The sequence below is a fragment of the Sapajus apella genome, unplaced genomic scaffold, assembly GCF_009761245.1.
Source record: "Sapajus apella isolate SASKATOON/1434 unplaced genomic scaffold, GSC_monkey_1.0 scaffold10, whole genome shotgun sequence".
Classification (NCBI taxonomy): Eukaryota; Metazoa; Chordata; class Mammalia; order Primates; family Cebidae; genus Sapajus; species Sapajus apella.
This window is the reverse complement of record NW_022436950.1, coordinates 4,908,375-4,918,061: the sequence shown is the minus strand read 5'-3', so window position 1 is coordinate 4,918,061 and position 9,687 is coordinate 4,908,375.

Genomic DNA, 9,687 nt, shown 5'->3' with positions numbered 1-9,687 from the left:
GCAAATCCAGGATCTGACCAATTCTCCCCCTCACCACAGCCACACTAGTCCAAAGCACCTTCACCTCTCCCAGGCTAGCAAGGTTTTCTACCTGGGCTCTCTCTTTCTGCTCTGTCCCCTCCAATCTACTTTCAACTTAACTTAGATCATGTTACTTTCATGCTCAAAATCATTGATTTTCATTTCCTCCTCTACAAAAAGCCTTTGGTCTATGTCAGCTCTCAAAATAAGGAAGTATCACGCCCCATGCCTGTACTCTGCCCTGGCAAAAGTACTGGGGAGAAGGAGGCAGCAGAAGAGGTCACACAAGGACCTAATGTTTTTGGTCTCAGTGTGACAAGCTGGTGACAAGACCATGATAAGCACATTGACACATAGGTACCCCTCTGTTACAAAAGCTACCAACGTGTCTCAGCAAGGAAGCAGTAGCAAAGGAGATGAGTTGGCCCACAAGGAAAGCCATTCTTCTCTCTGTCCGGCCACTAGACCACGAGGCCTGCCACAAGAGTTGCCACGTTGATGGTGGCCAAGGGTTGTTCTTCATTTGCAATTGATAAAGTGACTTGGGATAAGAAAAGGAATATGTGCCTTATTAGATGTCATAGGAAACGTCTTGGGAAAATCTAACACACAAGGAAAAGCATCTGTCAATTTCCACGGCTAAATCAGAAAACACAGTTTCAGGCCTGGCATGGTGGCTCACACCTATGATCCCAGCACTCTGGGAGGCCGAGGCGAGTGGATCACCTGAGGTCAGGAGTTCGTGACCAGCCTGCCCAGCATGGTGAAACCCAGGCTCTACTAAAAACACAAAAAGTAGCCGGGTGTGGTGGCGGGCACCTGCATTCCAGCTAGTTGGGAGGCTGACGCATGAGAATTGCTTGAACCCGGGAGGCAGAGGTTGTAGTGAGTGGGGATCTCACCACTGCATTTCAGCCTGGGTAACAAAAGCAAAACTCTATCTCAAAAAAACAAAAAAAGGAAAGAAAATACTGTTTCAGTTTTGGGGGCTCTGTAATAGATGTATTTTTTTCAAAACCCTTCTTGAGTTGTAGGTTTTCGTTTTCACCAAGAAAAGGAGCAGCAAACTAAATCTGTAAAAATTTGCACTTTAAGCAAGAGAAAACGAATGTGACTAACTTAGGCACTTGCTCATTTCTCGAAAAAGGAAGAAAGTGTTATCGTGAAGAGCTCCAAAATTACGGTTTAACACATTCCCAAGCTCTAACGTGAGCTCAAAGCAAAGTTAATTCTCACATTTTCTTTCAAGAGTCATCACCAAGGGGAAGTAGAGTAATGCTGAAATAAGCATGAATAATTTAGAGTAGAAGGAACTTGCCTGTCTACTCAAAAGTTTGTAAATGAAAAAGAAAATCTCTTTGCTACCTTACACAAATTCCTCAAATCCTTCCCAGAAACCCTCTCCTTAGAGTCTCAGGGCACACGATTAGGACTGAATCAAGGAACCCCAGCTCAAAAGTTACCAGCTGCTCATCTGCATCATCCTGCAGCCTCTGAATAGCTGCCCATGCCCCTGCCCACATACCTGTCTACATACCTGTCCACACACCTGCTCACATCTGTTCACACACCTGCCCACATACCTGCCCAACACATGCCCACATAGTTGCCTTTGCACCTGTCTACACGTAGGCAGTGCTCAGAGGTGAGGGTGTGCAGACCAAGTCCATGACAGCCAGGCTCACCCAAACCCACCCTCTCATCCTCTCCACCTTCCTACGCTGCCCACCTTACTCACGGTAGCTCCTTTCCATTGGGCCTCAACTGTGTCCCAGGCAGTGTGCACTGGCCACTATAAAAGTGACACCAATCCCAAAGAAGCTTGAAGAAGCGTCTCCACCGTGGGAGAGCTCACCACGGTCCAGGAGTGAAGGCAGGGACAACCCTACTTCTCCTGGCAGGAGGGGGAAGAGATAAAAGAGGGACAGGCAGACTATGAAAGGAGTTTGGAGGAAGAGAAGGGCTCATTCTGTGATGGGGATGCAGGACGATGGCTCAAAGTAGTGGCCTTGGACTGAACCTTGGGACTAGGGATGTTAGTGGTAAGGAGGGGCTCTGGAGGACAGGCCCCAGCACTCACGAAGAAAACAGGTAGAAAAGCACATTTAGTGAACAGCGGTTGTCTAGCCTGGCTGCTAGGTAGTGTGAGAAGCTGAGCAGGAGAGGAAAGGAGGAGGAGCAGAGAGGAAGGGCCGGGCCAGTGCAGAGAAGGCTTGCATGATGATGCCATAGAAGCTGGCCTCAATTCAGAGTCAAAGGGCTCTTAGAGACTACTGTCTAGGCATCCCAGAGCTATACTTCCCAGGAGGAGCCCCGGAGACTAGGGATCTTCCTGCTCTGGCTTGGGTGCCATTACCCTGACCCCAGCTCATGAAGCTGTTTCTTCGGCAGCTCCTAAACTAGGCAGAAATCAGCCTTTCTCCTCCAAATACTATAAACGCATTATGCATTAAGAGTTCCCCAGACCTTTGTACTTTTGGGGTCTAAGTGTTACACTCTAATGAAAGCTATAAGACCTTCCTCTCTGCAGCCACACACATCCACACTAAATTGTGGACCCCCAGCCTGTAGGCAACCCACACCCCTCCTAGTTTCCCAAGACTAGACTGTGGCAGTACCCGAGAATGGGAACAGAGATTGTAGTGAATGATTCATCTCCATGACGGCAAATGGTTAAACTACTCAACTAACCTGTGACACTGGACCAGAGTAATCAGGGAGATTAAACATAATTGCTCAGAGATTGTGCTGCAATTGCAGTCAGTATTGCAATTCTGCTCTTATTATTGTCACCTAAATGAAGCCCAAAGGCAAGAAGCCGCCCTAGAGCATTTCATGGGCACCAGCGTCACCCCAGAGGCATCAGGGGTGATCTGACCCCACCGGCCCATCCTCCCCAGCTGCTCACCACGCTAGTTCTCCAGACTCTGGGTCCTCTCACTTCCAGACTTTTCAGCAGACCAGTTTCCTCTCATCTTATGATTCTCCACTAGGATGGATAGATCCCCATCAACTTCTTGGCTCCACCTCAAATTCTTCCTGGAAACCCTCTCCTTAGAGTCTCAGGGCACACAATTAGGGCTGAATCAAGGAACCCCAGCTCAAAAGTTACCAGCTGCTCATCTGCACCGGTCTGCAGCCTCTGAATAGCTGCCCATGCCCCTGCCCACATACCTGTCTACATACCTGTCCAAACACCTGCTCACATCTGTTCACACACCTGCCCACATACCTGCCCAACACATGCCCACATAGTTGCCCATGCACGTGTCTACGTACCTGCCCCATACCTGCCCACATACCTGTGCACACACCTGCTCATGCACCTGCCCACATACCTGCGCACACACCTGCTCATGCACCTGCCCACATACCTGTGCACACACCTGCTCATGCACCTGCCCACATACCTGTGCACACACCTGCTCATGCACCTGCCCACATACCTGTGCACACTTCCTGTGGGCTCCTACATTTCTACCCAGCTTGGTGCAGCACCTGCTGAGCCCAGAGCTTCCTCGGGGCAGCTCTTGAACCTGAACTGATCTGAACCGGTTTGGCTGCATCATTCTCAACTTCAAATGAATTTTAAAATACAGACACGTCCCTAACTTAATGCTGGCTCGAATTATAATTTTTGACCTTACAATAGATTTATCAAAATATTAAATCCATTTTTGACTTATGAGAGGTTTATTGGGATGAAACCCTAAGTCAAGGAGCATCTGTACAGAGTTCTAGGCCCATAAGTAGTATGAGTTGGAGCCTGGGAATCATTTCTCTTAAAAGCACCCCAGCCCATTCTGAGCTGCAGAGTGTGTGAGAGCTACCCAGCCTGTGAATCCTGCCTCCCGGGTCCTGTGCTTCTAGCATTGCTAAAGAACTGCATCGCCTCCTCCATCTTCATTTCTTCAACACACTTGGACCGAGTACTTCCATGGGCCCACCACAGTGCTAGGGACAGAGGGATGGGGGGGGGGAGAACTTACAAGAAATTAGTAAGATATGATCCCCACAATAAAAAAGCTCATTGTCAAGTACAAATAACAGAAATATGAACAAGTCATACAATAATTATCCAGGAGTGGTGGTAGGCACCTGTAAATCCCAGCTACTCAGGAGGCTGAGGCAGGAGAATTGCTTGAACCCAGGAAGCGGAGGTTGCAGCGAGCCAAGACTGTGCCACTGCACTCCAGCCTGGGCGACAAGAATGAAACTCTGCCTCAAAAAAAAAATATATATATATATATATGAATAAATAATTAGTGTACACAATGAACAGGTCTCCACTAACATGAGTTCCATTAGCGCTCAGCAAAGCAGAAGCTGCCTAAAAGTCAAAGGCGGCTGCCCAGAACTGCATCTGGAAGGACAAGCTGACCCAACAGATAAAGAGAAGGGCCATCCCCTCCTGCCAACCCATTTTCCTCTATGCCATCATTTTTCAGGGCTGTAAGGGAGGCCACCTCCAGGCTGGTTCACAATTTTGATAACCAATTTTCTATGGTTGCATATTTAGGTTGCCTGTGGTTGATTTTTTTCCTATTCTAAACCTATTGCAAACTTTCAGAATTAAAAATAATATTTCCCTCCAAAAAATTCCCTACACAACTACCAAATCTGAATACTTTACAGGGTTTTAACATTTTTCTTCATCTGTGTCCCTTTGAAAGGTGAAAATTTGAATATTACTTGAACTTAAATCCCCAAGAATATTAATTGCAATTTTAAAAATCTTTATTGGCAATTTTTATTTCTTCATCTGAGAATTTTTCTAGTCTGTTGGTCATTTGCCCATTGCAGTGTTTGTGTGTTTTTCTTGCTAATTTCAAAGAGTTGGTCTTAATCTTATAAAGATATTGACCTTTTATTGCATGTATCTAATACATATTTTTTAATGTTTTAACATTTGTACACTGTGTGTTTATTTTTATTTTTATATACAACATGTTTGGGATACTAAGACTTTTTTGTATGTAGTAAAATCTGCCCATATTTCGCTTTATGATTTTTCCTTTGCTTGGCAGTACCTCATTGCTTAATTACATTTTTAAACTGCTATACCCTTAATAGCTTCTGCTATGTTTTCCTATATTACATGTCCTATCCATATATATTATAATTAAACATGGACTGAATCCATTCTTAATGGTCCGTTTTAGTGGATCAAAATTTTTGTGACTGTGTGAGAAGCATTAGTTGCTCAAGGGAATCAATTATCCTACAAACATGAAAAACTTGTCCTACCTTACAAGATGGGTTTAAGTAAAATGTCCTGTCTAATTGCTACAACAATTATCATTAGGGAATTAGGCTTAAGCCCATCAGGCTAGCAGAAATCTTTTTCTCCTTCTGTAATTGTGTCTTACAGAAGTGTAGTCACTATTCACTTCAAAGAAGCAAGCAATCAAGATAATGAATCAGAGACAGTCCTTGTTTAATATCTAACCTCATGCCCCCTTGGTCTTCAGAGCAGCTGCTCCTTTGCTTGCCAATCAAGAACCAGCTTCTTCTCACTCTCAAACCACCAAAATAGCTTTCCAATGACTAAATTCGGCAAGCATACCTCTGATCCATCTGCCAGAGTATTTCACTCTGCTGCCCTATCCCATTGCCCTGTGGCTCTCCCTCCTTTGGCTTCTGTGACCTACTCCTTCTGGTTTACACCCTGCCCCTTCTATCCCACCCCCACTCCCCACCCCTCATCCAAGGCCCTCTTCATCCATTTCCCTTTGTCTACGGATTCCAAGCTCAGCTTCCTTTGCGCTACCCCAGCTGTTCTCAAAGTTTGGTCCCTGGACCAGAAGCATCAACTGGAAACGTGTGAGAAATGCAGATACTCAGGCCTTGATCCTCCCAAGTAGCTAGGATTACAGGCATGCAAGCACACACCACCATGCCCAGCTATTTTTTGTATTTTTAGTAGAGTCGAGATTTCACCACGTTGGCCAGGCTGCTCTCGAACTTTTGACCTCAGGTGATTCTCCTGCCTCGGCCTCCCAAAGTGCTGGGATTACAGGTGTGAGCCACCACGCCTGGCCCCCTCACTGTTTTTAAGACTGCAACCTGTCACCACGTACCTCTATCCTCCAGGCCGCCCTTAACCTGACCACTCTTTCTCCCCCATAGCACTCACCACCCCTCTACGTATTTACCTCTTCATAAGCTGACTGTTGATTATGTGTCTAGAATGGAAGCTCTGTCAGGAAGGGATCTTTGCTTTGTTCACCCAAACATCCAGAATAATGCCAGACATGGAAGCACGCATCACGTATTTAAACAAGGGAATGAAGCCGTCTGATCCACCGAGTTTTTCTTGCATTAAGTCAGACTTAAAAAGTTGACTAAGACATGACTTCAAGAGTTTCACACTATATTGCTGAATGGAAAAAGTAGATTATAGAATATTCTTCTAGTGTGATACATTGATTTACAATGTACGCAAATAGAGGCCACATGTGCACAGCCAGAGAGAAACATCTAGGAAGAGTCACCAAAACATTGTATTTAGTAGTTATCTCTGGTGATATCATTCACACCTCCACCTCAAGCATGTGCGTTTCAAACCCTACCGTGCCATTGGTCATGAATGAACTCACCGCCAGTTTCCAGACAAAACGTTCAGTCATTAATTATTTCCAGAATCTCAGCTGCTTGGTTTCATCAGCTCCTTTTAGAAAACCCTCCACACCCTTGCTTCCTGCAGCATTGCTCTTCCCTGGGTCTCCTCCTTCCTCTCTGCTGTTTTTCATCCTCTGCCTCCATCTTCTCTTCTCCCTCCCCTCCCTCGCCACTCGCCCACCCACTGACACCCTCTTTCTACACTGGTCTTTCCTAGAGCCTTCCACACACCACAATCCTTCTGGAAAAGCCCAGCAACTCCAGGGAAAGCCCAGGGCCTGCTGGTTTCACTCCACCCACCTGGGTCCTTAAGGACTGCTGGGCTGCAGCCCCACACGTCTAATTCCTGGCTGAACACTTTCACCTGGACACTCAAATCCATGGGCACTTAAGAAAAACATCACTACAACTAAAATCAGCAGCAGTAGCATTTTCCTGACTATGTTTGCTTGTTTGTTCTTCCCAATGAACTTTATAATCAATTGATGTAACTCTAGAAAACAAAAGTTGTGGATAAAAGCCATCAGTAGGGCCAGGGTTGGAGTAATTCTGCCACACCTGCAGGATGAAATGCAACAATCATACAACTGTTAAGGGAAATGAGGGTAAGAGACAGTGACATCAGGAGCTTCCTGATGTGAGGCTCTGAGATCGCAGCATCACTTATGCAGGACTCCTGCCAAACATGAATCACCTGACTCTAGCAATGAGGAAACATTCAGATGAACTCAGACTGAGGGACATTCTACAAAACTGGCCTGTGTGCCTTAAAAGATCTTAAACTTGGAGAGAAGATGAGCAACAGCTGCAGATTAAAGAGACTGAAGACACAGGACAACCAAAGGCAATGAGTGCCCCTGGGTTGGATCCCAAATCAGAAGAATACATGGCGATTAAGGACACCGTTGGGAGGACAGTCCAACTGTTCAAAGAGATGCATTAGATCCACACATGGCTGTATGCAGACTCAAAAGCCGAGTGAGAAAGACAAGATACAGAATGATAAGAAAAAGTTCGTGCCATGTGTGTGCAAAGTTTTTGAAGACACAAAAACAATACTAGATACTGTTTACATGTGGATATATGTATTTAAATTATTTTCAAATGGAATAGAGGGATATGTGCCAAGCTTAGGAGAGCAGGTGGCTTTGGGGAAGATGAGAAGGGTGTGGAGGTGGTAGATCTGATAAGTACAAGGACATAAGCTATGTCTGCAATGTTTTAATTTTTAATTAAAAATAGGAAGCAAATATGTCAAAATACTACTAGTGATTAATTCTAGATGGTGCAAAAAATGAGTGTATATTTTTTAAATTTCCAATTTTTTCAAAATAAATATGACGATTTAAAGATATGCTAAAGAAGTATTTTCACAATATTATTACACCACCCAGAGAGGTTCCTGACAACACAGAATAAAGCTCCGGCACCCCAACAAAAATGTAGATCAATATCTTGACAGAAACTTCATTCTAAGGTACAAAATGTGGCTGGAATATTGAAGAGTCTAGACAGAGCAGCGCACAGGCATGCAAGTCAGCCAGTGACACAGACCACATGTGGGATGGATTCATCCTGTAATTTTACACCTGCCAACGTGTTTTGGGGAGAAATCCATGGCAGCCTCGCAGACCCATGACTTTTGGTCCCAAGTGACTAATGGATGGAGGGAAGAGTGACAAAGTTTTTCTTTGTCATGTAAAAGTGAATCTACTTGCTGGGCCTGGTGGCTCATGCCTGTAATCCTATCACTTTGGGATGCCCAAGTGGGCGGTTCAAGAGATCAGGAGTTCGAGACTAGCCTGGCCAGCATGGTGAAACCCCATCTTTACTAAAAATACAAAAATTACCTGGGCATGGTTGTGGGCACCTGTAGTCCCAGCTACTCAAGAGGCTAAGGCAAGAGAATCACTTGAACCCAGGAGGCAGAGGTTACAGTGAGCTGAGATCGCACCACTGCACTCCAGCCTGGGGGACAGAGTGAGACTCCGTCTCAAAAAAAAAAAAAAAGTGAATCTACCTATTTCAAAATGGGAAGCTCAAAATAAGAAAAATCCTCTAATCCCTGCAGCACATCAAAGCTCCAGGTATACTCGACACACACTAAACAGTCCTCAAATTGCATTCGTTAGAATCACCTGGGGAAAACCTATTAAAAATGCAAACTCCTGAGCACCGCAGTCAGCAGTTCTGATTCAGGAAGAATGACATGGGGCTTAGCATTCTGTGTCTTTAGCAAACTTCCCCCAAACGATTCAGCTTTATGTAATCTGTGCAAGGTGATCTGAAAAAGAATAAAACAGATTATTAATTAGACAATCACCACTCAACGACACTTCCCAACAGCTTTGGTCGTATGCAGCCAAAAGCTGTTTGTGTGTGGGGTGGTGATTTGTTGATTGGTGGTGGGGGTAAGTGGGTTGGTTGGTTAATTGGTTGGTTGGTGGATGGGTTGGTTGGTTAGTTGGTTGGTAGATGGGTGGATTGGTTAGTGAGTAGGGGGGAGTGGGTTGGCTGGTTAGTTGTCTGGTGGATGCGTGGATTGGTTGGTGGGTGGGTTGGTGGGTTGCTTAGTTGGTTGGTGGGTGGGTGGGTTGGTTAGTTGGTGGGTGGGTGGGTTGATTGGTTAATTGGTTGGTAGATGGATGGGTTGGTTGGTTAGCTGGTTGGTGAGTGGGTGAGTTGGTTGGTTAGTTGGTTGGTGGGTGGGTTGGTTAGTTGGTGAGTGGGTTGGTTGGTTGGTAGATGGGTGGATTGGTTAGTGAGTAGGGGAAGTGGGTTGGCTGGTTAGTTGGTTGGTGGGTGGGTGGGTTAGTTGGTTGGTGGGTGGGTGGGTTGGCTTGTTAGTTAGTGGGTGGGTGGGTTGATTGGTTAATTGGTTGGTAGGTGGATGGGTTGGTTGGTTAACTGGTTGGTGAGTGGGTGAGTGGGTTGGTTGGTTGGTGGGTGGGTGGGTTGGTTAGTTGGCTGGTGGGTGGGTGGGTTGGTGGGTTGGTTAGTGGGTGGGTGGGTGGGTGGGTTGGTTAGTTGGTGGGTGGGTGGGTG